At 38.9% G+C, this 27774-nt stretch overlaps 1 protein-coding gene and 1 long non-coding RNA gene across 5 annotated transcripts in view; one reads left to right on the top strand and one right to left on the bottom strand.

The window, feature by feature from the left end:
• SCUBE1 (signal peptide, CUB domain and EGF like domain containing 1) overlaps positions 1-27774 on the top strand; it is a 218476-nt gene that overhangs the window by 75758 nt on the left and 114944 nt on the right. The window lies entirely within an intron of this gene.
• Positions 324-26866, bottom strand: LOC308066041. The gene is made up of 2 exons (XR_013929004.1): positions 9822-26866; positions 324-9687 (listed from the first exon to the last, which is right to left on the bottom strand). It is a non-coding gene; the product is annotated as an uncharacterized lncRNA (long non-coding RNA).

Genomic DNA, 27774 nt, shown 5'->3' on the forward strand with positions numbered 1-27774 from the left:
TTTACTTGGCAAGGAATGCAAGAGGCTTCTTCAGCTAGGGATAGAACTGACCAATTAATATTCAACCAAAAGAGATGGCAGCGTGTCTGCAAGCTTTAAAATACTGTCCTGCATCCAGCTGCACCATTTGCAGTGGTTCAGCATTAGTCACACTTTTTCATGGTGGTACTTGCAGATTGACAGCTGAAATGCAATAGCAATAGAACAGACTGCTTCTGTTATGAGGAATTACTGAGCAATACATTTCTACGAGGGATTAATTTTCAGATTATGCTTTGTAGCTCTGTGTTTAAGCCTTTGGTTCCTTCAGGTACAGAATGACCTTTCTTTATTTTTTTCTTTTTTAAAATGAATAAAGGTCTGCTACTTCCATAATAAAAACAGTCATTATTGCATATGGGTTTGAAAAACAGCCATACCAAAATCAGGTTGAACTGATATGTTTCAGACTCTTGTTATCTGTTAGAGGATGTTGCTCCTTTTGTATGATATTCAATTGCTGTTACATGTCACTGTAAAAACAAGAATGGTTATGTGAATGATGGGAGAAGGGCTGACAGAAAAGCACTAATTAAATACTGTTTTGCAAAGCCCTCATTGAAATTCATAGCTTGGTACCTTTGGGGGCTTGAAAGTAGGGGACAGGGAAAGATTTCAATTAAAAAGGTGTTTGTATAGTTCTTTGTGAAGCCAATCATTGCCTGTTTTAATATAAAGCATGTAAGTATCTCACTAATATGCTTTACAAACATCAAACATAATTCCTTGAAACAGTGAGTGTTTTAATAGGTCTCAGAGCAAGATGTTTTGAGATAAAATAAAAATTCCATAGACCTAAAATTTTACTCTGATCAAGGCTATGGGTGTGGTTTTTTTAACACGAATGCAACCTTAAGTAATTTCTGCATTGACTGACAGATTAGAAAATTTGAAAGGAAAAATATACTTGCAAAAAGAAATAAAGTTGCATTATAATAATTCAGTTATTTGTGTTGAGCTGCAGTTGTAGCTGCCATTTACAATTTTTAAATGTACATGATGATCCTTTTATTCTTACAAAGCTTTTAGGCTTGTTATTGGTTTTGGTTTTTTCTAATTGCAGGGATTCTATAGCATGACACATCATTGAATTGGTGTCTGAGCAACCTCAGTCAACAAATAACAGGAATATAGCAACACATGGCTAGAAAAGACCACCAGGGCGATCAACTGAAGTCAATTGCAAGGGATACATAGTTCAAAAGGGTTCAGAGAACATGTATTCCAGATGCAACTAAATACTATGAGCCACAAAGTGCTTCTCAGCAAAACAAACTCAAAACTTAGAATAGAACCCCAAAAGTCATAGCTGTAAGTTACCACAGTAAGAAAAAGAAAATAATTTAGGCCATTGACAGGCAACTAGGTACTTGAAGTCATGGGAAATTTGAATTAAATTCCCATATACTCCTAGTGTTCAGTGCCCAGTTATAAAAGACAGCAGATCCAGAATGATTGCTGTTGAACTGACCTACAGTAAGAATTCCTGTTGTCACTAAATCTCATAGTCAGAATATGAAGAATAAACAAACACTGGCAGGTGCTTTGAATAGCTGTTGTAACTGCAATAAAACCTACCCAGCCTAAGCCATATTCTTCATCTTTTTACCAGATCATGAGCTCTGTCTCACTCCTACATATACAAGCAAAGTCAGCATTTTTATAGCATGCCTTGAAGAATTCCTAGAACCAAGTCAGTGCAGATAGTGGGATTCCAGTCAAGTGCTTGAGCAGTGTGAAGCTAAGGCAATTTTGCAGAGAGATGCAGAGTCATTTGGATCTCATTAGATCTCACGCAACACTTGAAACTGTGTCTTGAGGCCACAAGGTTTCAACCCTATGAATCTCTAGATCATTGGCCTGAAATGGACAGGATTTCTTGGCAGGAGCGCAAATGGCAGCATATTAGGTCAGTGCCCTTTCAAGGGAAAATTGCTCATGAGTTTAACCTTCTTCGCTTTATCTGGGTTTGTGTGGGGCATCTATGGTGACACTTGAACCTTAACTGCTGCATTATTTAAAGCAGTAGAGCAATAAAGTAGGCTTTACAGGAAACACAAATACCAAAAGACTTGTCATTCTGAGAAGATGAATTCTACCTCCTTTATGGATACAGAATGACCAGAAGGGTGTAACAGAATGCTTTATTTGAAATTAATCCTTTATCCAGTATCACACACACACACACACCCCAAGTTCTGCATATCAACTCCTTTTTTTCCAGAAGTTGCCTTAACATTTTGCTTGATCCAGGAGCTTACCTAGTGAAGCACTCTGCTCATCTTATTTCTGCAGATTTCTTATGTAGAAGTGCTCAAGTTACGTCCACAAAAAAACTTTGTTATGGTTCTGTTATTAAGAAGAATGATTCAGCAGGCAGAAAATAACTGTGATGTAGGACCTGTTGTCTTGTGGTCAGTGAAACGCTTCCTCCCTACCCACACCCACACACTGCTACAATAACCTCTGCTACTTCTGTCTCCTTTATGACCTTGACCCCAACCATGCCCCTCCTGTGTCCCTGATCTCCTATGAAGACGGGACCCTTGTATGATGTGGTGAGTTCTCAGCTATGCTTTTGTAAATAATCATAGAATCATATAATCATTTAGATTCGAAGGGACCTTAGGATCAAGTCCAACCATTAACCCAGAACTGCGAAGTCCACCACGAAACCATGTGCCTAAGCACCATGTCTGTGTGTTTTTTAAACACTTCCAGGGATGGTGATTCCACCACCTCCCTGGGAAGCCTGTTCCAATACTTGGCAACCTTTTCAGTGAAGAAATTTTTCCTAATATCCAACCTAAACCCTCCCTGGCACAACTTGAGGCCATTTCCTCTTGTCCTGTCACTTGTTATCTGGGAGAAGAGACCTACCCCCACCTGTCTACAACCTCCTTTCAGGTAGTTGTAGAGAGCAATAAGTCCTTTTTTTTTTTCCTGTATGCGGACTGAGCGGGTGATGTACCAGATAAAGTGGGTGGCCTCTTGTGCTAATGTTGCAGCTGTCTGGTTCTCGCCTCTTTATTTGGTTGCCAGTTTTTGCAAAGCTTCTAGGAATGTAATTATCTTTGATACCTTTTCCTTCTAGCTGAGTGAGTTAGGATTGCCCAGTGGATTCAAAAGTGGCTAAGTGGAAGGACTGAGATGAATGGAGAGACAGTGCAGTTGCATGACCATAATTCCCTTGCAAACAACAATAACAACAAATATCCATTGAATAATAATAACAGGTTGTTCCAATAGTAACAAGTAATAAAAATAAGCATCAGTTCATTTATTTGGTAACTATAGCTGCATTTTATTTTAAAGTAATGGCTTCCTGAAAAGCTAAGATGTCTAGGCTTCTATTTCTCAGTTCTGAGATTTTCTTTTTTAGAAGTTCTGTACATAACTTGAATAAAAATACATACTCTCTTAAAGTTATTGCAGTTTTTGGCCACCCATGCTTAGTAATTATGGCTGCTTTACACAGGTTTAAACAGAGTAAGAACATAGTCTGCCAGTGGCAAAGCTTGTGCATTTTACACTTTGAAAAAGCACATAACTGTCACTTAGGTGATGAATATTTCAGCAGAGGAGCTGGCGTTGAACAAGAAGATGCTATTTTCTTTTTATACCACTAAGATTCTTAAAAGACTTTTTTCACTGTGATAATTGCAATACAAGTGTTGAAAATCGCAAACACAATGCATTTGTACTGTGGATGGTACTGTGGCCAAGAAATATATTTAGGCAGTGTTAGCGAAGTGCTTGTGAAAAACTAGTATTAATTTATTACAGTAGCTTTTAGGTTAGGGTCTCTTGTGTCAACTGCTCTACACTCTATACAGAGAGAGACAGAGGCTGAGACTCTCCCTTGCCATTCAGATGGATAAAAGATGTGTGTCCCTGTTTTACAGGCAGGGAAGCATGGTATTCAGCTGGGCTCACTAGGGAGAGAGTGCTGCCTCCTGATTTCTAGCCTTCACTACTGGTATTGGGCAATATTTCACAGACAAACTGTTCATTAGTTGAAAAATCATGTTTATGTAATCCAGAATGATAAGTGAATTCACAGAGAAATCAGGAAACTTATTCAGAGACAATATTTTAAAATAAAATACACATCATTTAGATTTTAGGGAAAAGAAAGGCAAAATACCTGAAACAGTTGAAGATTAAAAATTTATTTTCATTGTCTTTAAATGAAACTGCTGGTGCTTCATTTTGCCAGGAAAACTGCAAAAATATCTGCTGTACATAAGTGAAACAAACCCAGAAGTGTTTTAGACTATATGCACAAAGCCATCCCCCTTGTGGGTATGAGGGAAAGGTTCTCCAAAGCTTCAGCATTCAGGCTCAAGTCAGTAATAGGTACGACTGGAACTCTAACCAGGAAGAGATTCACAGCGCTTGAGTTTAGGAGGTGAGTCCCTGTGGAGAGCAGAAAGCATCTCCAAGAAAGGCCACCGGGAACATGGTATTACATGCCTAAATTTAATAATACAAATACATCCTTTTGCCTTTGAATTTGATGTGAATTCAGTCCTGTAATGTAATGTCAAAAGCTGTGAAGATAAGCTTACTTCTACTTGAAAAATGTGCCAGTTACATCGTATTATAGGTCTACTAAGGCAGCAAGGAACAGGATCTATTCCAGGTATTACGGATGTAAGCAAGATGCATAGAAGTGTAAAATGTATAGCACACATGTAACATTTGTCTCAGTGGCAATTAAACCCCTACTAAGTAAACTGAAAAGAAATTTTCCTTTTAAATCCTGAAATAAAAATCCATTACACCCCAAATTTTATTTTATATGGTAAAAACTTGCTTGAAGTTACTTAAAACTCTTGCAACTTAGCCTTTTTTAAAAAAAATTTGCCAGTATTTCCCAATATACATACTTAATTTTGCATTGTGTATTATGAGGCTATCCACCCTTAACGTTCTAGAAAAGTGGTCTTGTTTTCAGTCAGAAAGCTATTGGGTAGAAGTAAAGGGGAGTCAAATATGCAAGTGTGTGAGCTGGTGCTTACTTGCCAGTTTATTTCTGTGGAATTAGCAGCAGAAAGGCTAAAGAGGAGAGTGCTTAAGAAACGTCTCATCTGCCTTATGAGTAAAATAGTTTATTCGTTATCCGGGAAAAGTGTGAAATGGAATAATCTGATAATGGGGAAAAAACCAAGAGTATGTAGGCCACAGGGAACATGCTAGAGGGGCTTTTCTAGTAACAGTGGAACTTGTTCAGAGTACAGGTCCACCCTGCCTGGTATCTTGTCTCCGGTAATAGCCATAAGTACTTAAGGAAGAGGAAAAGAAGGGCAGGCACTTACATTACTTCCAGGTGCTGTTTCTAGCTCGGGGGGATTTCCTAAGCCTGGTGTGGTTTGTCTGCTTTGTAGCCATTAGTGGCTCTCTCCTACACATACTCTTCTTGTCTACCCTCGAATCCATATCGGCACTTTGCAAGAAGCCCTGCAGGCTAACCGCCTGTTGTCTGAAGAACCACCACTTCATCACGTTTGCCTCATCCTGCCTCCTACTCCCTCCATTTGGTAGCGTCTTGTTCCCAGGATGCGAGAACTGTTGGTTTGCATGCACTCTCGCACATGCATTCATGACACTGTAGACCCGTACAGTACCTCCTCACTCTAATGCTGCTGCGTACATCTGGTCCAGCGTTGGCATGGGCAGCCCTTGGCTGGAACAGGTAAACCAACCTGGAGCCCAGCAGCAGCTTCAGAGACATGCAGAGGTGCACCCCCCCTTGACAGCTGTACTGGGGACCGAGGAAGTTGCTTCACCAGGTCCTCTAGGCTCAGGTGAGCTGCTTGGGCTGCCTGCTGCATGCATGCCATGATGTGCACAAGCCCATAAACCCTTCCAGAGCAATCACAAGTTCAGTAAAGTACTTGCGAGTACCCGCGCAGAAGTCAGCTCAGATGCAGTCAATGCCATTAACAACCCAGCATGCAAAAATGGGCAGGTTGCTTCTGATGGAAGACGACCTTGTGAACATACGATACTGCGTGATTTTGCAGTTTGCCCAGTCTGACCTGGACTTGCAGCTTAGTTAATCCTCAGCCTGGAAATACAGCCAGCAGTGAAGCAGAGCCAGTTATTTTACTTGCGTATGGTACCATTTGTCACCCATATCTAACCAGTGATTTACTGGTTATCAGAATGCACTAAGGTTTTGCTACTAGTATTGGGTTTGGAGTAGGGGGAGCATGTAAGTAAGGGAAGGTGAGGTCCATCGGCTGTGTCTTGGTTGGGGTTTTCTTTCAGTAGTTGAATTTATTTTTTTTCTCAGGAGGGTGAAATCTGTAGTTTAAACTTTCCAGCATGTATAAGCCAGCGCAGATTTATAACAATGAGTAAAAGTGGATGCTTCTTCCTAATTTTGATTCCACCTTTGTTAGGGGTGAATCCAAAACAATGTAGATTCATGCTGACGTCCATCAGAGAGCCATGAGAAATAGCAGGAGTTTGCTTGCTTGAAGATTACGTGGTATTTTGTGTTTGAAAAAATAGTAAGGGAAACACACAATTTGAAGCATTAGAGAGATTTCTGAATAGTTAAACCAGGACTTGCTTAGCAAAAACATCAAATATGTTTCAAAGTAAATATTGGGTGTAGCTGAAAAAAATCTGTGACTGTATTTCCCTCTCTCCAAATAGACTAATTGACATAAAGGTCTGTTTCATGTGGGTGGCTTACTATTAAGAAGGATTATTTTTGTTGCACTTCGTAGTACAGAAAGGTCACTTTTTCTGCCTTTCTTGAAAGATACAGTGATGGTTTCTGCCCAGTTACAGCTAACCAGGCAGGCATACTGCTTTGGTCCTTTCTAGTCTCTTTGCAGCTGGTAATTCTTCTTTCCAACTGCTTCATAATATGTTGCCTAACAATTTCATAGCTGATATTATGGTCGTAATTTCAATAGAAGTACACCATTTTCTGCAGTGTACTCTACAGTTCTGTTGCTTTCCTGAGGCATTAAGTGGATACAGGTGTGAGGTGAGGCAAGAGGAAGCAATTAGATCAAGTATCAAAGCTGTAGCTCTATACTGATATGAGGTGGAAAATACAAGCAGCAGAACTTGTTAACTGTGTCAGGATGGAAATAACTTGTTAAAAATGCCACATTGGCGTGTTGTTCACTCCTTTGTTTAAATTACAGAAATTAATCTCAATTATCTTTTTACTGAGTCATTGGTTTACGTCCAATCTTGCAACCTTTTAGAAGCATGCTTACTTTACTCTATAATGATATTTTAATGTGATATCAATATGATTCTTTGATCAAAGTTAGTACAATTGTCTTCCTATGAAATAATATCATAGAAAGGAAAAGAATGGAGCCACGTTCAGACCATAATAGTAGCTTGTTTTCTAGATAGTATTAAGGCCACTGTCCATGCACCTAATCAGTTCTCAAGAAAGGAACTATAGAAGCGATCTGAAAAATAAAAAAAGAAAATTTATCCTTTTCTTTTTTTTAAGACTCACATCCGAACTGTCTATTTCTGTGCAAATAAAAACAGCTATGGGGTTAATCCAACACTTGATATCAATGCATCTTTATGTTGAATTTAACAGGGTTAAACACACAACCACTGAGGTTTTTGTTTGGTTTCCAAGAGTTTTTCTATTCATACTATTCTACTGAAGGGTGTTGTTACTAGCTTGCTTTACAGATTCCTTTCATATGATTTAGTTAGGTGTGATAGGTTACAATGAGATGCTTCCAAAAGCAATAGATGTTGTCACAAATGACATATACCTTTTTTCGCAAATAACTAATTTTTTTTCAGCCATCTGATTCTTTCCCCTTCTGGTCATATCATGAAACAAATCTGTGCTTCACAAATGTCAGCAATGAAATTAACTTATAACTACATGAGGAATGAGTCTCGTAAAACAGAACTATGTTCTCAGCTGATGTTTTGGAGTAGCAGGTGTGTTCCTAAAGCAGATGACATGGGAATAATGCAAGTAAATGCTTCACCCTTCTGAACAGTGGGAAATGTCTGTTTGTATACACACCTAAGGAAGAATACATTAAAGGCTGTATTGAAGACTGATGCAAATACTGTTTGTCTAGTGCAGGCCTTTTCACACAATCTCTTACTGAAGAGTTTTGCCAACTTCAAAAAAAAGCAGGATGGGGCTTCAGATTGGAGCCGTTTGAATTTCTGCTTTTCAGAAGTGACAGGTGTGCCTATACATCTGGTTGGCTACAGCCTGGCATTAAATGGGCTAATTTTCAGGAGAGTGCTTAGTAATTTCTAAAAATCATACTTCTTAAGCAGAACCCAAAAGTTAGATCCTGAAATACCAACACATCTCTTTATGAAAGCTGGCCTAAATAAAAAAGGAGCTGAATAAGTCACTGTCTCAGTCAATGCAAATACTTCCACTTACTATTGATGGATGCTGCTGCATCAGAATCAACATGCCTACAGCAAGTGAATTCTGACATCAAAAAGAATGCTTTTCATTTCGTAAAAGAAACAGGGAATATTTGTGTTTAAAAGAGTAGGTGATGCAAGTATATAAAGGTCCAAACTATTTTCTAGTGGTCTCTGACCTTTCCTCCTAATTTTTATTATGCAATTTTCAAAGCTATTAGGTGTGACTCAGCTTACTTTCCCTTCCTTTGCAACCACCTTCCAATCACAAAAATAAGCTGAAGTGGGTAACAGCTCTGGCCTTTTGCTCCTAGCACTCTATTTCTACTACAGCGTGTTGTTTTAATGGAGTGACTTAGGTGGTCTCGGTTCAGATCCTAGTTGACTGTAGACCATATTATAAAACCACTGTGTACAGATTCAGTGGAATTGGCAGACTTGAAATAAATCCAGGGCCAAACAAGCATAAAGAATGAATTATTTCTTGCTTCTAGAGAGGGTCTCTTTAGGTCAGGGTTGAAAGCACTGGCAGGCCAGTGTAGGGAAGCTTCCACTCCAGCTGCCTGCATTGAAATTAGACTGTCGATTAATAGAGGACTACAGTTTTCAGGACTGCCAACTCCTTAACCTTCATTAGCACAAATATTTGCTCAGGGTTTTATGAATGTTGTATTTTCAATGTCTACTGCTCTATTTCATTCCTAGAAGGATACTCTTCAAGATAAAATATTAGGGAGTTGTCTTTTTCTTAAACGGACGTGAAGCAGCATGAGCAAGGTGTACACGATTGTGCAATTTTTGAAGATAAGTTTCTGTAAATTTCTCACAGCATTTCCTCTTGTCTATGGGTGTTGGGTTATATGGTAAAGAGGTAGCATGAATTTTTTCTTTATAAAATAAGCAAGAGGCCCACAGGGACTCATAACTTGACTTCAAAAATCTGCTTTCCTAAGCCACTCCTTATGGCGAACTAGGAATCCCTGGAGAGCTGGGTTAGTCTGTGGTCTTGGCAGGGTTTTCTTCTGGCCCACCAGATCTGGTGCAAGCACAGGTAGTCCTAGGCATAAATAACTCTGATTTTAATGAAAAAGATTTGTGTGGTCATAAAGGAAAAGTTTCTCAGTTATTAGCCAGTTCTGTACATGGTTAAATGCATGGCCACATATGCACAGAGCAATAGTGTCTTTATAAATATATATATGTATTCTACCACTGCATAAACAATAGAGATGACTTTGGGTAAAGCTCTTACCACAGCATATTTACTTGCTGGAAGTTTCTTATCAGATGCACACAGATTTGACCTAGTATTTGGAACAGATTAAAGAAAAATACTGGAAATAATATCCCACAAATAGATAAGACATAGAAAAGAACGCCTGTCCCCCAAAACAGCATTTCAGGTTTGGATAATAGCTCTTCATATTTCCTGATCATGAATCCAGTGCAGCATCAGGGACAGGGAAGTGTGGATCTAATCCTTAAATTAGGATGATCAGCTGTAAATATCTTTTAACACTGGGGGATCTTTTCTAACTCTGACTTTCATCACCCTCTGGGCAGAGTTTAACCATAGGCAAGGGGCACTTGACCTCTCCCCCAGTGACAGCTGCTTTGGCAGATCTCCAGCCATCCGAGGGCCATGCCCTAGCTCGCAGAAATGGGAGCTGACTGGAGTCAGATGTCAAAACTCTCTCCATCCTTTTTCTAAGCAAAATATAGGGAGGATTTAAAATGGCAACAGTAAAAACTTAGTTATATTGAAATTTCAACAAATTTAGACATTATCTTAAAGACGAGGATTTACCCCAACTACAGAGGACTTCACAGTGTGTTGCAGATGTCTTCTTAGAACAGTAGGCAGTCATGTCTGGGATCATCTAATGACACAAGAAAGCTAGGGATTGTCAAAAGAGACAGTATTTTTTCAGACTTACTTGACAGACACGGAAAACCTGGCAAGCTTTGAGCATCTAAAATCTTCAGGTCTGGAATAGAAACAGAACGTTCAAATGTAAATATGAACTGAGCACAATTGTTCTATGTTTGACTAGATACACCAAGGGAAACATTGGCTGTAGTATGCAGGGGAAGAAAGGGTGATAAGGTCGTTACCTCCAATGGGAGAAGAGAAGGGGTGGGGGGATGAGAGAGAGGGTGGTAATTGTTCTTCAGGTGATTCTGTTTCAGTATCTCCTCCATGCAGCTTGGTTTATTTTGTTCCTTAATTTTTTTTATATTGTTAAGGTGGCAAAAGTACAAGTGACAAATATCACCAGCATGAACTCAGCAGTAATAGCATAACAAATGCCTGACAGTTTTATTGTAAAAATCCTCAGAATTAATGTTCAAATATTTTAAAAAGCCTTTTCACCAAGCATAACATGGTTCATAATTGCTGTGCTGAGAAACAGCTACCTTTAACAAAGCGAAATCCAGCAATGCAAGACCTCATCTAACTTTGAAGCTTTGAGCAAATGATCTCTAAAGGGCACCTTCCAACATAAATTATTCAATAATTTTATGACAACAAGACTTACTATAATTGGTGTACTGATGGTATGTTGATAAGTAGGTAGGTAGGGAGGTGTGTAAAACGGTTGGGCTGTAAGAATGGATCGATGCTGCAGTTGTTACTCTAGGAGTACCTCAAAATGAATGTATATAACCAAGACAGAATAATGTTTTCTGCTTCTCTGTCCATATTTGTCTCTTGCTGGAGAAGTCCAGCACTGAGCTGGGGGAAAAAAACAGATGTCAAAACTTTTTTGAAATTGTTTGGAGACACCTAGTTTATACAAGTGCTCCTAAAATTTCCCCTGAATGAACATTGAAAAAAATGGCCTCTGGCTGCATGACACTGAAACTGTTTCCCAATGACCTTGAAGCTCAAATCTCTTGCTGAGGTATTAGGGTGAATTTGTTTACAAACTCTTACAGTGGAGTCACCACATAAAATGATCGGTTCTTAGTTCAGGAGGGGATATAAGGAGAGAAGGCAAAATTTCTTGAGTATGCATTCCCCTTCTTTACATTCCCCTTTTTTTGTTACATTCCCAGACTAGGGTACTTATGTGAAGTTCTTTTCCACTCCCTTTCATTTGATTTTATTTACAAAGCACATTCTCAAATAGCATACAATTTATTTTGAAACTCTCCACTTTTGGCTTCTTTTTGAAGACTGCATACCTTATGCCTTAGATACAGCATCTCAGAGAGCTATTCCTATCTCCCTTAAATCCAGAGGCACTGAGACAGCCATAGCCCTTTTCCAGCCTTTCCAGTCTTAGCTGAAAGATTGGGATGTTTCAAGCATGTAATACTGTGACAAGGGCTTATTAGGAAAGAAGATAATACATTGTGCACATTACAGGAGAATATATAGATATATTCACTCTATAGTGCAACTTTATGCACAGTGGTTTTTCACTGGTTCACCTTCAGAAGACTTGCTTTCAAAGATCTGCCATCAAAATGACTTATTTTATGTCTGAATACCTGTTTCAGTAAGACTTGCACATGCCAGTAAGGCATAGCACAAGTTCTATGAGCTCCACATGGCAATAGAATCTCCTAATTTTCACAGAATCACAGAATAACTGAGGTTGGAATGCAGCTCTGGAGATCATCTAATTCAACTCCTTTGCTCAAAGCAGGATCAGTTAGAGTAGGTTCTTCAGGGCTGCGTCCAGTCAGGTTCTGAATATCTCCAAGGAAGAAGACTCCATGTCAGGTCTGGGCAACCTGTCCCAGTGTTCAATCATCCCCACAGTAAAAATGGCTTTTCTTATATTTAGTGGAATTTCCTGTATTTTGGTTTGTCCCCCTTGCCTTTTGTCCTGTCACTGGCCACCACTGAGAAGAGTCTGGCTCTGTCTTCCATACCTCCCCCTATCAGGTGTTTATACACATCGATAAGATCCCCCTGAGCCTTCTGTTCTTGAGGCTGAGTCATCCCAGCTGCCTTAGCTTCTCCTCGTATGTCAAGTGCTCCAACTCCTTAATCATATTCATAGCTCTTTGCTGGTATGTCCTTGTTGAGCACTAGCTACATAAACACAGAATAAACAACCTTCGAATTTACAAGATTTTTGCTTCAAAATACTATCTCCAGGCTGAAAGTAGCACCGACATGTCCTGAAGGCAAATTCATATGGTCTGGGAGGGGCCAACATTTGGAAGGACTTGTCTCACACTCCCAGAAATTGTACCAAATAATTAGCAGAAATGCCATTTGGACTTTCAGATCTAGAATTGGCTGCTTACAAAATTATAACGTGCTTTGTGCTTACTAACATTTTGTGAGCAATTGTAATATTCCAGTGTTTCCAGTTAATCCTGCACAGTAGGACTGTTTCCATGGCTGTTTTCTCTACACTTCAATTTTGTTGCTGAAAACCATTGTTTTTCATTCTGGCAGGCAGATCTTTTTAAATGGTTAAAAGGAAACCATATTATTTTTAGACCAAAATATGCTGTTATTCTTCAAAAAAAGTTTAGATGGATATTTTTGATCATCTTTACTAAACTCATTGGCAGGAATTCTTTCCCTGGTTATAGATGATGGGAAAGGAAGTTGGTCTTGGTTGGATTCAGTGGCCCAACTGTAATCCAATAGTAATAATGATTAGTGGAGGTACTTTAATGGACCTCAAATGCTGCAGTTGCACAAAAGAAGAGGCTTAGTCTCTCCAGTAGTTGCAGCTTAGAGTTTTCATTCACAAAGAATACACAATTTGATTAAATCCAATTTACACACTCTGTTAGAAGTTTTATCTTCATGATTGACATTACCATGATGACTGTCGGTGGTGGGCCTGTTCCTGATCTGTGTTGCTAGGCCCATGCATTCAGGCAGTGAGCAAGTACAGATCTGAAGCAAAGACCTTTCTGTCTAAATAGGCAGAAGGGACTGATGAGGGAAATAGAGGCACGGGAGTTTAAGTGAATTTCCTTCAGGCATTGCAAGAGATCAGTCTTCCTGAGTTGTATTCCTGTACTCGGTCTAGTAGAGCAGCCCTTGAGGGGACAACTTTATCTGAATACTTTGTCTGCAGCTTTTATTCTTCACAGCTGTTCACAGCTTCTTTATATTTAGAATGGATTTCTATTAAAAGCACAGCTCATGCAAGAATTAACTTTTCCATGAGTAGGCAAATGAATTTCTGAAAATCAGAGATTAGGTGTGAATTCTTACTCACATATACCCAAAATATTTGTTTTCATAAATAATGTGTGATTTCAATTTAAAATGCACTGTTTCAGCAAATGCTTTTGCCGGTGGATTATCTGTGTGCAGTTCATTGAAAGCATGTCTGGAAAGGGAATGCAACATTCGTGGGCATTTATTTTAAAATTCAAACGTGCATTGGGCATTTTAAAAAAAGTATATATTGCATTCTAACTCAGGTCTCCAATCATATGGAATTTTATTGCTCAGAACCAATACCTGTGTAGATGATGCTGGTGATGATTCATGCTAAGTACTTCACCATGCAATAGCAGGGTTTAGCACTGAAAAATACGATCAAATTATAGAACTACCTTGTCTTCTGAGCCACAGAGCAGATACACGGTAAATACTTGCGGATCCAGTTGAGAGTGATTATCAGGTGAGCTGCAAGGATATGCAATTATTGTGAAGTCCTACCTATGATATCCACTGGTGTAGTTACTACGTAAGTCAAATATACTTCAGGACTCTACTCAATCTTTCAGTGTAAAGTATCACCATTCATTTTTGTCATGGTTTTTTCTCCTGGAATTCTTCTGTTTGTTGGGTTTTCAGCTCATGTTTCCCATTGCATCCTTATTGCAGCCACCCAAAGGAAGGGCTCAGCCTGCTTCTCACACAGGAGGGTCCTGAGGGAAGGGTCAAAAACCTTCCATGCCATCCATCTTCCCCGTCTTCCACTTCCTTCAACATGCAGGTAGTTTTAATCACTTTGTTTTCTCTAGTATCATATGCTTCTGGACTGCACCCCCTGTGGACAATGTAGCCAGTTGAGCCGGCAAACCTGACACCCTCAGTACTACACTTCCAGCTTTCATTATTGAGTTTGCACATGGCAGCTCAGAAAGAGAGCCTACTTGTTATCATAAAGTGTAGTGGCTAAAAGCTGAAGAAAGGTTCTACATACCTCCAAAATTAAAGGCAACAACTTTAAGAGATAATTGATACCTATATTTCTTGGTACTTGCAAAGAACTGATGTGAACGTATAAAGGTTGGGCACAACCACGGCATAAATGGTCATCAATGATACTGGTGGCAAAGAAGGCAGAGAATAGTAGAATGAAATTACTTTAAAGTTTGGGAGGAACCACTGATAGATTCTCTAGATGTAGTTGTTGCACCTTCTGAGTGAAATAGATTGTCAGCTTTTCTGCTGTAGTTTGTCATTTGTAGATCTAGGTGCTGAGTCTCTTGCTAATCAGCATTTTGTTCCACTGTGCCAGTATATTACACTTAGAAATTTTTCGTTTTCATCAGAAGTAGTCTTAACATCTTCCTTAACAGTTCCCTCTACTGCATTTAAGACCTTCTCAGAACCAGCAAATTTCTTCAGTGTTGTATGTTGCATGGGTCAAGAATATCATAGTTTAACTGAAGCTGAACACAGTAATCTAAATGCTGATTGTTTGGGGTTTTTTTAAACTATATTCCTTTGAAAAAAATAATATTTTCTTTGGTTGTCAATATGCTACGGTGTTGTCTTAGCTAGACACACGCACACAAATCCACATGCACTCTTTTTCTAGTCTTTTAGTCATGTGACTGTTCAGTAATAATTTCGCACAATTTGTTCATGATATCCAAGTCTTCTTTTATATTTGCAGTGTTAGAAGAGTATTAGAAGACATGGAGCTATTGGAGTGGGTCCAGAGGGCCACAGAAATGATCAGAGGGATGGAACACCTCTCATATGAGGAAAGGTTGAGAGAGTTGGGGTTGTTCATCCTGCAGAAGAGGAGGCTCTCGGGAGACCTTATTGTGGCCTTTCAATACTCAAAGGGGGCTTTTAGGAAACGTGGGGACAGACTTTTTATTAGGGCCTGTTGCAATAGGACAAGGGGTCATGGTTTTAAACTTGTAGGTTCAGACTAGATGTAAGGAAGGAATTTTTTACAGTGAGGGTGGTAAAACACTGAACAGATTGCCCAGGGATGTGGTAGATGCCCCATCCCTGGTAACGTTCAAGGTCAGGTTGGACAGGGCTCTGAACAACCTGCTTTAGTAGGTGTCCCTGCTCGTTGCAGGGGGGTTGGACTAGGTGACCTTTATAGGTCCCTTCCAACCCCAAACCATCCTATGGTTCTGTGAAAATTTGGTCATCGGTGCTTTTTGCCACAGGCCATATGAGTCTACCCAGAAGACAAACTGCCTTCATTCTCACTCATGACCGCCTATAGAGGTGGCTTGCTTTATTTTATCCAAAATGGCTATACTGCTTCGGTTTTGACTCTCATCTGGCCGTGGAGTCAGAACCAAAGAGGTCTGTGATGCTGAAGCAGTTTTTGTGTGCAAGACATAAAACTGACATGATAGCTGCCTGTTACCCAGCATAGTGAATTTATTTAATCGTCTTTCAAAAAACATTCATCTGATACTATGTTGGGAAAGTTGTAGTTCACAACAAACTCTCTAGGAGGTTGAGGTAATGGAGGGATAGTCACATTGTCTCTGTGTATTTAACGTCACTTGTCCAAGAGAGACTCTGATTTAGAGGAGTTTATTTCTCTCCCTTAACCTTACAGGGAGAATACAGAGACTGGATTCCTACTTTAGACAGAAACTATTCGAGATGGATTGTAAAAATACAGACTTCCCACTTTCACATCCCTTTGTTTCTTCAGAGTTACTACTGTAATCTAAGCAGTCTCAAATGTGGGTTTACTGTTTGTTCATGTAAGATGGCGTTGGTTTAGAGATTTCTGGGAAGCAGTATTTTTGCTGTGAGAAGTAGTATTTAAGATCGCTGACTTAACTGGCCTTACTATGAGAACGATGCTGTGAGAACAATGCTTTGAGAACAGTGCTATTTCATTTTATTCAAACTTCTTTATTATCTTTGGAAATCACTTGAAGATACTGAAAACAGGCGTAATTGTCAAGAAGCAGTCTCAATAGTGCTAGAAAACTCTGGCTAGTTTAGATATGTTTCCTGTTTTAGGTTTTCTCTTTGACAGAGTTTTTCTCTCTGTTCCTGTAACACTGATTCTTCATGTCACTGTGTGGCTTAGAAATGCACATTAATTTATCCTTACTCCTAGAAAATTAAATTTAGCACTTGGGGCCTTTGATCTTGTCTGAGAGGGTAAGAAATTAACTTCTTCAGTTTTAAACTCTGAAAAGCTGTTATAGAACTAAAAAAGCTGTCAATATTAAGCTAAATGTAGTATTTTCTGATGGTAACAGATCTGCCTACAACTTATTTCTTTTGAAAAGGTACCTATGCTGAGGTCATAATTAAAAAATAAGCTTTCACAATTTGTGCTAAATAAGCCATGCCAGTTATCACGATCCCTGTTGCATAATTTTCAGTGACAGCAACAATGGAATCTATACAGCATGACAATAGATTAATCCATTGTATCATTCACATAGAAGCAATAACTGCAGTCATCATTCAGCAAGTAGGATGTTTAGTTTGCATCATCCTGAAAGAAACCTGTATAATTTTCTGTCCAAACAGGCAGTTTCATTTAGAAGTCCTTTGATACGCTGTCGTCAGGGTCTTCTAGGATGGCTTTTGATCAATGAGCACAAAATCATTTTCCAAACAGTTTCATTTTTCTTCTGACATTAGCCAACCAAATCAATGACAGTTTTCTGTTCAAATGGACACCCCTTTCTAGCTGCTCCTTTAGTAAGGATATAAGGTGGTGGTTCTGTGCTGAATAAAAAGATTGGCAGTGATTATTTCATTTTACTATAGCTTTTGGATCTGAAAGCTCTTGCAACATCATAAATTCCATGTAAAAAGCAGTGACTCTTCTAAATTATCAGTCTTTGATTGCTCAATGTTTTATTTAAAAACCCAATTTTGTAGGACTGTAAGTGCAAATGTCATCTTAGAAAAACACATTAATACAAAGCCTCTTACAAAGTACTATTTATGTATAAGATTATGTGGTTTTACCTAATGTTAGTCTGGTTCCTTATTATTTCTTAAGCCATCAACATTAATAAAACTTGCATGCAAGAGAGAAGATCTGGAAGACAAGAGTCAGGGTCAAAAGTAACATAGCAACCCTCTCAGTACTTATGAAATCTGGCAATTGCCGTCATGGAGGAAAAAGTATAGCGGCTGCCAATAGGGTTTCACCATAGCAGATGGAAGGAAAATCTCTGTCCTTTTGCTCATGCCATGAAGTTGAAGATGGATTCTCAGTGGGATCAGTGTGGAGCAGCAATGTTATAAATAATGTAAAATGGCTTCCTACTGCTGGGAAGCTAACTGTTGTTAGACTGGGGTTGTACAAATCCTAGTTAGCAGATGTGCCAGACCTATAAATTTGTGTGTCTGAGTTGTGAAGGCAAGGTCATAAAAGCCGTTTCACAGAAGAATTGCAGGCATAGGGAAAGGAAAAAGGCTTCCTGTAGCGTCTCTGACAGACTTAGGGGGTGCTGTCCCAGTTTTGCTTTCTGGCACCCACCACTTGGCCTATCTCCTTCATTCTTTTTGGCAGAACAAGTTCTGCACAAAAAGAGAGGGTAGCACTTCCAATCCTGTAAATGTTCACATCCTAAATTAGCATTGTGTTCTCTTCCTTGGCTGGCCAAGTGAGGTGGCTGGAGGTTGTTGTGCACATATTGGGTTTAATTCAGATTATGGTACCCTGTAATTTTTAAGGATGTGGATTATCATCAAACTAGATTTTTAAATTTGAAGTCAGGCCTAAGTGAATGTTGTTTGTCTCCTTTATTGTTTCAATGAGTGTAGAAAATAAAAGTACATCAGTGATACCCAAAAACAACATACAACATCTATTAAAATGCCATACAACGCATACCCTGTGGCACCTTTCCAGGTCCACAAATTATTCTAAATTACGGTAACAACACAGCTAATTATAGCTTCCGCCCGCCCCCCCCCCCTTTTTTTTTTTATAAGAAACATATTGTTAAATACACAAAGAACGATACTTCATAAGCACTCAAGAAGGCTAAGTTCATCCAGTACAACACCTGGAGACTGAAACTCATGTTTGTATCACAGATTGTTTGCCCAGTACTTTGTTGCTGAACATACAGAGTTTCCACTGTTACACTTTGCTGGATATTGGTAATGATGGTCCTTATGCCAATGGCAGAGAGGAATGCTCATAATGTTTCTCTGGTCTGATGTCACCCCACAAGCAGCCTGGTTATACCGAGCTGTCATGAGAAAGATTGTAGTAGATGAAATCAAGCCTTCCCACAAAACTCTATGAGAGATGCTGAAAACCAGACATATTCTCAAGCCAAGAACTTCAGTGGCATGCAAGCAGTTGTCATATAATGTCATTGAGGAACATGGAATAAAACTGAATGGCGCACCTTTTTCTGGTAAACCCAAAAGCTATAGTCATTCATTCCCTCTGTCTGCCAGCCTTCCCATTAATTTCTCCATTGCCCCACTTTTTCTGTGTTTTCCAGTTATTCCAAGCCCAAGGAATTTAACTTACTGGCCTGTTCAGCACACCACATTCTCTGTTCCATATCCACACTAGATCACTTCCAGGACTTCATCAAAACCAGCTTTTCTTTCCTTCCCTTTATGAGACTTCCCTTTCCTTTTCCAGCATGGGACTGTGACCCAAGACCTTCTCTCATGGTTGTGTATATGCGGTGTGCCAGGGTTATTTCTCATGTCCTCTACAGACCTCTGTCCAAATCCTCTGACTCGGTGGCAATGACTGACTGACCTTTCATTCCTCTCTAGCTTTCTTCATCTTATTTTTCCTCTTCCCCAGGACCCATGTCTCATCTGCTTTCTCCATCTGAGCAATGCCCACGCACTCACAGCTTTCATTTTTCTCTCAGCCAAAGATCTGGCAAATTCCATAGCAAAGATGTGTCACAAAAAGTCTACCCTGTTGCCTAGGTGGTGACAAAAGTGCAGCTTTAAGACATACTTGCTAGCTTTTGTTGTGCAGGTTGTGGCCAGAAATATGTCACTAAAGCTTTTTAGTGCTGTCTTTGAGAACATTTAAAAGATACTTTTGTGACTTAAGTGTAGGGGAAATGCACCCATTCAGGTAGGAATGGTGGTGATGTACAGGTGGATGCATTCTTGCAGAGGCTGTGAAAACAACTGGAGTTTTAACTGGGTTATGGCTTGATGTAGTTTGCTTTTTTGTGATAGTCTGCTTTTTGCCACAGTAGAACTTTCATTAATTCTAAATAGCCACAGAGACATGCTTCTGGGTTCATCTTCAGGTTTCCATTCTGCAAGCATCCCTATAATGGGAAAGATCATTTTCTTTTGAGAAGCACCGTTAGTGTTCAGAATATGTTAGCATAGGGGAGTCTAAATTTTGACATCATTCCTTCTGCTCTTCCATTGAAAAATGGCACAGTTCGACGTGATACAGTGGACAAAATTCCATCTGAAGATTCAGGGGACAGAAAAAGAGAATGATTTAGCTGATGCCTGATTATTGGAAAGATTTTTTTCTCTTTTACTTACTTATGAAAGAGAATAATATTGTAAGCAGTGGCATATCTTTTTAAAATGTCTCATCTCAGAGGCTTTTTTCTCTTTTTAGAGTAAAAATTAAATTTTCTCAAAGATCTGTGCAAACTGAAGTGACCCATATGTATTGCATGCATTCTAAGGTAACCTATAAGCAATTAAAAGTACTAAGTGTCCTTCCAGTCACAAAGTCCAACAGAGTTAAGAAACTGTTGCTTAACAAAACACATGTACACTTTTAATACTTACTCCATAAATTAAGCATATAAACTTCCAATGGCCTTTAAAGTATCTCAGAGGAGTTCAAGAGGCTCTCACCAATTAATCAAAACCATCGGTTTGGTTTGTTGACAGCCATGCAGGAGTGCTGATCTGAGAGACTGGTAAATGGGGAATTGCCGTTCAGCTTTCAGCCTCTGGAGTCCAGCTAGGAAATTACAAAAGTAGACATTTTCATCCAAGTCTCAGACAAACCAGGAGGGAAGGGAACCATAACATTTCCTTCCAAGGATTTGTCTTTTATTCCTTCGGCTTCAGAGATAAAGGGTAATGTTTGGATACTGAGAAACAGATTGCACTGATTTTTGTTTTCTGGGGAATTTGGTGAATAGCCCCTCAGATAAGCTGAGTTGGCCCATTAGCTGCCCTATTAAAGCCTTTCATCAGAGCTTTCTAAACGATTCGTAAATGTGTTGAAATCTAGACAGAACATGGAAGCCTTTTTTCCATGAAACAGAACCCAGTCAGTTGTAGCATTTAAACCAAATTGAATAGAGGAGTACTTTGAAACATTGCGGAGGCTCTAAAACTGAAAGGAAAATAATTGATTCCCACCATCTCCATATGTTGTTCATCTTTACTGGCTCACAATTCCTTTAGGATTTCCACAGTAACAAGTGGAGAGCTGAAGGAGCTATCAAAAGTGAACAAGCATTATCTCTTGCTAGAGGTGAAGAGACAGAAGCAGTGAGAAATCAAAGGATGACACAAGACAATAATGTGTTCAGGAAAATAATTCAAACATCTTAAATTCCCCTTCCTAACTAGCTCAGACTTTCCATTGTAAATGCAGCCGTATGGTTAAGTTGTTATCTTTTGCTCATAGACCATTCTCATTCAGCTAAAGAGTTTGGAATTGCATCATCTTAAGTTCATTTTACTGCTTTAAACCTAATTAAAGTGTCTGCTATGTATCTTCGCTGTCATTAACCCTGACAGCCCTTTGGTTTAACTGTAGGACATATGTGTCTGAGCTTATCAATTCCTGTTCTTATCTCCAGCGTCATGTGCTCCAACTACCTTTAAAATTTGTCACTCCTTTCTTCCTTTCCTCCACACTTTTCTCTTACATATGTTCCTTTTACTACCTAGAGACAAGGAGAAGGAAGCAGGAGATTTTTCACATCGTCATCTTCAGCCCCTGATCCTAGTATAACTATGCAGAGAAAGTCCCAAAAGATATACATAAGCCATTGCACAACATGTTGACCTTTATTTTGTGTAGAAAACACCAAACAGCAGATTCAGAGCTCCCACTTGCACGTTGCCTATTGGAGTCAGGGCAAAAGTGTTTCAGAAGGGCTCCCTAATTATATGTTACATGACTGTTAGAAGTCCCTGAAGTCAAATCTTGCTTTAGTAAAGGTTCCATTATTTATGAACTGACTTTGTGTAGTAAGTTTATGTGCCATTTTGCTTTGGCCTTTGAGGTTTTAAGCTTAACGGTGTTTTACAGCTCTTTGGTAACTCATCTAAGTGTTGAAATCCTGTTTCCCCAGTTCATACAGAATCAGAATGGCTTCCTGTTACTATACTACTCAAAAAGCCAAACTTTCCCACCAGAGACAGCTTTAACCTGCTGGCTTGAAATTTATACTGATTCTGTCACTAATCTAGTTGCTTTTGATATGAGTCTTTTAGGTGAATGTGCAGGGTTCTTTAATTGCAGCAGATGTTTCTCTGGGTTTTCTCTCTCCCATTTCATTCTAGATTTTAGTTGTTTTTCCTTGGAAAGGTACATGAAAGGGAAATCCTTGTATAGTCAAATGTTTGTTTTACCATCTAAAGCTTGCGAAGGGTCCTTAGCCTGGGCTGATTTCTTCTTGAAGAGCTGTAATTATTCATGGAAAGAAAAAAAAAAGCCTTTGTCACTAATAGGCTTCTTGGTGCTTCTTGTAACAGTCTTTATTATTCCTTTCTACATAATTTTCTATTGATGAGGTGAAAAAAAGGCTTCCTCTGCTGTTGAAAGAGAAAAGGTAATTGTTCTTTTTTCACATTTACCAATGCTTGTTGCGTTCCTTATGTGTTTAAAGGACAAGGATGCAGAAAATGATGTTATTGATGGCATCACCATAGCAACAGTTCTTTGGAATAACACATTCTGGCATTGTTATTCTGCACACACAAAAAAAGAGGGACTTTCTTTTAAGCACAAACAGATTGTGCCCCTTTTAAATGCACCCATGAACTTTGCTTTTCTGAAGATTTACAGACTGGTTTGGGGCAGAAAGGATTCTGACATCATTTACCTCTCTGTGTACATCACATTATGGTGTTTAAAAAAAAAAAACACTTTGAAAAAGCCAATAGTTTAAAGAGACACAGTATGGGAAGGATACATAAACATTTCTTTGATCAGAAAGAGAAAAAAAAACTTGAAAGAATTTTGAAATTTATGAGCTCTAGCAGCAGACCCACTAAATAATCAATCAAGAGACAGAGGAGAATGGAGGAGCCAAACACTCTGAGCTTATTAAAGTAGTTATTTATTTATGACAGTTCTCCAGATAACATAGCTTTTACCCCAGCCACTACACACATCTTAAAACGTTTTGGTAGGAAATCAAATTGGCCATTCACAAGGCAGCTTGCAAACATGTATTTTGCCTTTCATATTCAGTCCTTCATTGTCCACAGGTGTTGACAGTCTTGCTAGAAAAACACTTTAGAAGCAATAGGATTTTCTAAGGCTTAGTATCATTTTATTCTTCCTTGACTCCACTGCAGTTCTGAGTTGGATTACTTTATTTCTCTGATACTCATCAGTGAAATATGTATGTGGTTTTATAAAAAAGAGAATGTATTGAAATTGGGAACAAGTTTGAAATCCATTCTGCATTCTGTGATGCGGTTTCTGGCACCCTTAGTGTACACCTTCCAGTTTGACTTCCCCAAGGGACCAACTATTTCTTGTACACAACGGTCCATGGAAATGAGCTGTAAAAACCTTGAGGTGTGAACACAGGAAAGATTTGCACCTAAAAAGGACTTGTGTTGTGTGCAAACATGCAACTAAGGTATACCCACAATCTCATTTTTGAGAGAAGCTGTAGTTGACTCAATGGCTCCAAATATCTGTTAAAATTCTGGTTCCAGGTTGTATATGATTTTTCTGAAAGTCACCACAGCTTGTGGAAATCAGCTGTTTGTTTGTTGAACAGTAACTTAGACCTTTGGAATTTTCTACTGTCAAAATATCGATGGAAATGTGAAGCTCTGGGGAACTACAGCACAGCTGTATATGGATGTTGCTTCACATTCAGCTTTCCAGCACTGAAGTGACCCCCAAAAAACATACAGGAGGCTAGAAACTCTATTGCTTTATCCCTTATGTTTGAGAAACATGACCACCTTTGTGCTACATGGTCATTTCTGCATAGGGGCGAGTCTATGAGTTGCCTAGCATCTTGCTCAGTGTTTATTTTGTAAGGAACAAAACAACAGAATGAGTTTTGAATCTTGGTCATGTTTAGCCCTACAAAAATGATAAGTCTGATGTAAGATAATAATTTGATCTGTGCTCCATATTTACCTGTAGATTTGCAGACAGTTATTTCTTGCAAAATGTATTTTTGGGTTTAAATAGGATATATATGCAGTAGTACATATAGCATTCTATATGATTATGAATATTCATTACACATGCAAATTAGCACATATCTAGATATATAATGATATGCATATCTATGATAATATATAATATATACAGGTATATATAGTCTAATGACGTATTGTTTTGCTAATTAGTCCTAAAAGGTATTTTCAGTTGATGTAAAAAAGAAAATGGAAAAAAGTCTAGTGCATGTATTAAACTTTTTCCAGCTATCAATGCTTAGAAATGTCTTTACATGTTGTGTTCACGGTAATAACATAATCTTACTAGAATAGCAAAATTAATGTCAGTTTTCATCAGACAGCATTGTCTGATGTGGGCCATATTATGTCGTAGAAAGGTAGTGCGATGAGTCAAAACCACAGGAGACTAATACTCCCCTGAGAAAAGATTTGAGAGTTCTGAGAATATACCCAGTGCCGAACAGGCATTGCTGAGGTCATCCTTCCACTTGGAGTTTGAATGTAAACCCTCACACACATCCAGGGCCCTTCATCTGTTGATTCCATGAGGAATGAAGGATCTTAGTTAAAGTGAATAGGAACCCAGAAGAAGAACCTGTTTCATCCTGCTGCTTTGCAAGGTTTACTTACTCCACAGCTTGCTTAAATAACAGTTGGAAAATAAACCTGCTAAATACCTTTTCTTGCTTCCAAAGGTGCTCATCAAGCAGATACTCATATTCTGTTTAATTACATGTTGTTGCAAGAAGTTATGAAATATTCCCGCAGAGTTTGGGATGTGAAGGCATTCCTGCAAAGACAGGTGGTATTGAAATATTTACTGGTTTTCGATCTATTTGAATAATAAAACATTTTATTGGAAATATTTCTTTTTGGAAACCAAGGCAATCTCATGTCAGTTGTGCAGATTTCAGAGGAAGAAAAAGAAAAAAAAGATTTTAGTATTCTTCTTTTTAATCCCATCTCTTGCCTTATCTTTACACAAATGGTACTATGGTTTAAACTTTGGTTAGACCTGGTTCAAAGCCTCCTCATGAAACACCAATGAAAAGATGTATTTTCAATTAATTTTTTTTTTAAGTGCCTGCTTTCTGAAATTATTTTAAGTCTTTTTACTGGAAGATTAAGAAATTTGCAATATCATTTTGAGAAGTTTCACTTGGTAGAGGTGGAGAATATTTGTTTAAATACTGAGCTTTCCTGTGACCGGGGAGGGTAAAAGTATTTTCTTGCCGTTGTCTCGTCTAATACTCTACAATTTTCCCATGTTATAAATAGGTACTTTTTATCTCTAGAGAGAACCTTTTAGAAAAGAGTAACCCAGGTTTTCATATCTCTAGTATGCTATGAGGCTCAAAGACCTAGTATTTTCTAAAATAACCAGTAGTTTCTCATTTTTGCCACAACCGGGGACTTCGTTGTAGTTACTGAACCCCTCCCATCTGGGGGTATTTGAGTATGCCTGGGTGGTGGTGTCCTTGCTAGCTCTGCTGTAGCACCACACCTCTGGGAGCCGGGATATCAGAACTACTCAAGGTTTCTTAGCTCCCACCAAGGCACCAGGAAATATGACAGTGGTGGTGAAGACAAATGGGGGAAGCTCATTTCTCAGCTATGCCTCCTGCATGGCCTTGTTCTGCCCTCAGGGTCACCTCCATCTGCCAAGGGACTTTGTGTGACAGTGACTCCCCCAAAACTGACCTTTCCTTTTGCTTTGCTTTATTGTTTAAGGAATTGTGATTTGAAGATGAAGCAAAATTAAAAGCAGATTATAGTAATATAGTTAACTGTGTTTTGTTTTGCTTTCCATTCTTGTCCTTATCTTTCTCTTCCCCTGCCATGTATTTCCCTCTATGTGAAATCAGTGGTAATGTCAGGTGCCAAGTAGATACCAGCAGAGACTGACACCCTTGATTCTGCCAAAGCAGCAGCAACACACATTCTCTGGGCTATCTTACTGCATTTTCTTTGAGATAAACCTTTTCTACATGTGAGAAGGTAACAGAGACTATTTCAAAGGGTTTCAGTGAGCACCAGCTTCTATTGGTAGCTCTGCAATGTGGGAAACAGACTAAGATTGCCAAACATCTTTCATGTAATCCACCAAAAAGCCATTACACAATCACAAGTCAGTCACAACCAACCTGGGCTGGAGTTTAGCCAGTCTTTCTTACTCTCTGTTCTTGGTCCCACAGGAATTGCTCACAATTTCTGGAAATTTTTGCATCTGTTTCCTTTCCCTACCTATCTGCATGGGTTTTCTGCTAAATTAAACTTGGTCTGTTCACTCCTGTCATTCATTTAATCTTTCTAGCCTCTTTTCTGAAATTGCAGTACCTTTGCAGCATTGCAAATCTTTGCTTTTACTGCTGACAGAATGAAGTTATATTTCTGACACATGCCTATTTCTAAATCTAAGATAAAACCCCTCTTTGCGGCTGGATGACACATGCGGTTTTCTGGCTGCCACTCAGAGCAGGAACATCTTGTCAGAGATAAGACTGCAAGCCTGCCTGCTCAAGATGCTGTCCCCAAGCACAAATTATATCCAAACTGAAAACACATGTAATTGCTAAACAAACTTGAATTTGTTTATATTTAATATACCAGCAGCTGTTTCCTTGTATGATGTCCAGAATTTCTCCGGCCAGTCTACTTAATAGTGTAGAATTCTATTTCCTTGGGTCAGTTTGCGTGCTTACTTGTTTTCTTTTCAACCTCTGTTGGGGTGAGTTGTAGTCACTGAAACAACTGTGTTTTCCTAAAGATCTAGGCAGAACCAGGCAACTTCAAGAATGAAGATGGAAAGAAAGTCTTATGTTCATTTAGTTAACAATAAAAAAAACAGAAGTCCATGACAGATTATTACATTTCCAGCATACCCAATGCAAGCAGTCTACTCTTAGATGGATGCTTTGCACCCAAGACATTGTGATCGGCTGAGGAAGGGTAGCTGTCTCAATCAATTCATTTCATCCTCTGTTTTCTTGCTAGAGAAAATTTTGGTGTTTTTTTTTAATCCTCATGAAAGGACATACTGTTTTTTGAGATGAGAGCATCTTAGATTCTCACTGGGGAGCCAAGCTCACCCAGACATTCTTATTAGTGAGCCAGAAATATCCAGATCTGATGCAACTGTGCAGCGTAAAGGTCAGATCCAGGCTGCTGGAAAACAATCCTTCAGCTTCACTGAAGCTGAGATCTGACCATATGTATTTGTTGACTGTAACTGGGTTGTTTAGCCAAATATTGATTTTCCTCACTCTTGTGAAGCACACAAGATGCTAGAATTAGAAGGCCAGAGCAGGGACACTCACAGGTGTAGATGGGGAGCTGCTTTCCACAAGCTATCCGAAAAGTTAACGTTATGCTTTTTTTGGATAGTCAACCATCAAACTACATTTATGCAACCAAAATTTACATGTGTAGTGTAACATTTGGCTTGAAACAGGCATCTTGAACTTTCACTAACTTCATGTTCCTGTCTCCATCAGAAACTTAAAGTGTGTTTTGTTTGGCTTCCATGCCTAACAGAGTAAACCAAAAACTCTGGGAGAGGAGTTGTCTCTGTCGTCTACTAAATTGCTTGGTCATTGTGCTTTATTGTGGTGCTGTAGTTTCTCACATGAACTTTTACAAAGAAAACACAAGAAAATCCCACTATGTTAATAGTTTAGTAAACAACTGAAATGAGAATGCTTGTTTCCTCATGGATTATTTCCTGTCTCTGCTGCTGAAGGTATGTTCCGTTCTTTCTAGCACCAGGAATTGAGCCGATGACTGTAAGTGACAAT

Source organism: Falco punctatus (genome assembly GCF_963210335.1).
Source record: "Falco punctatus genome assembly, chromosome: 6".
Taxonomy (NCBI): Eukaryota; Metazoa; Chordata; class Aves; order Falconiformes; family Falconidae; genus Falco; species Falco punctatus.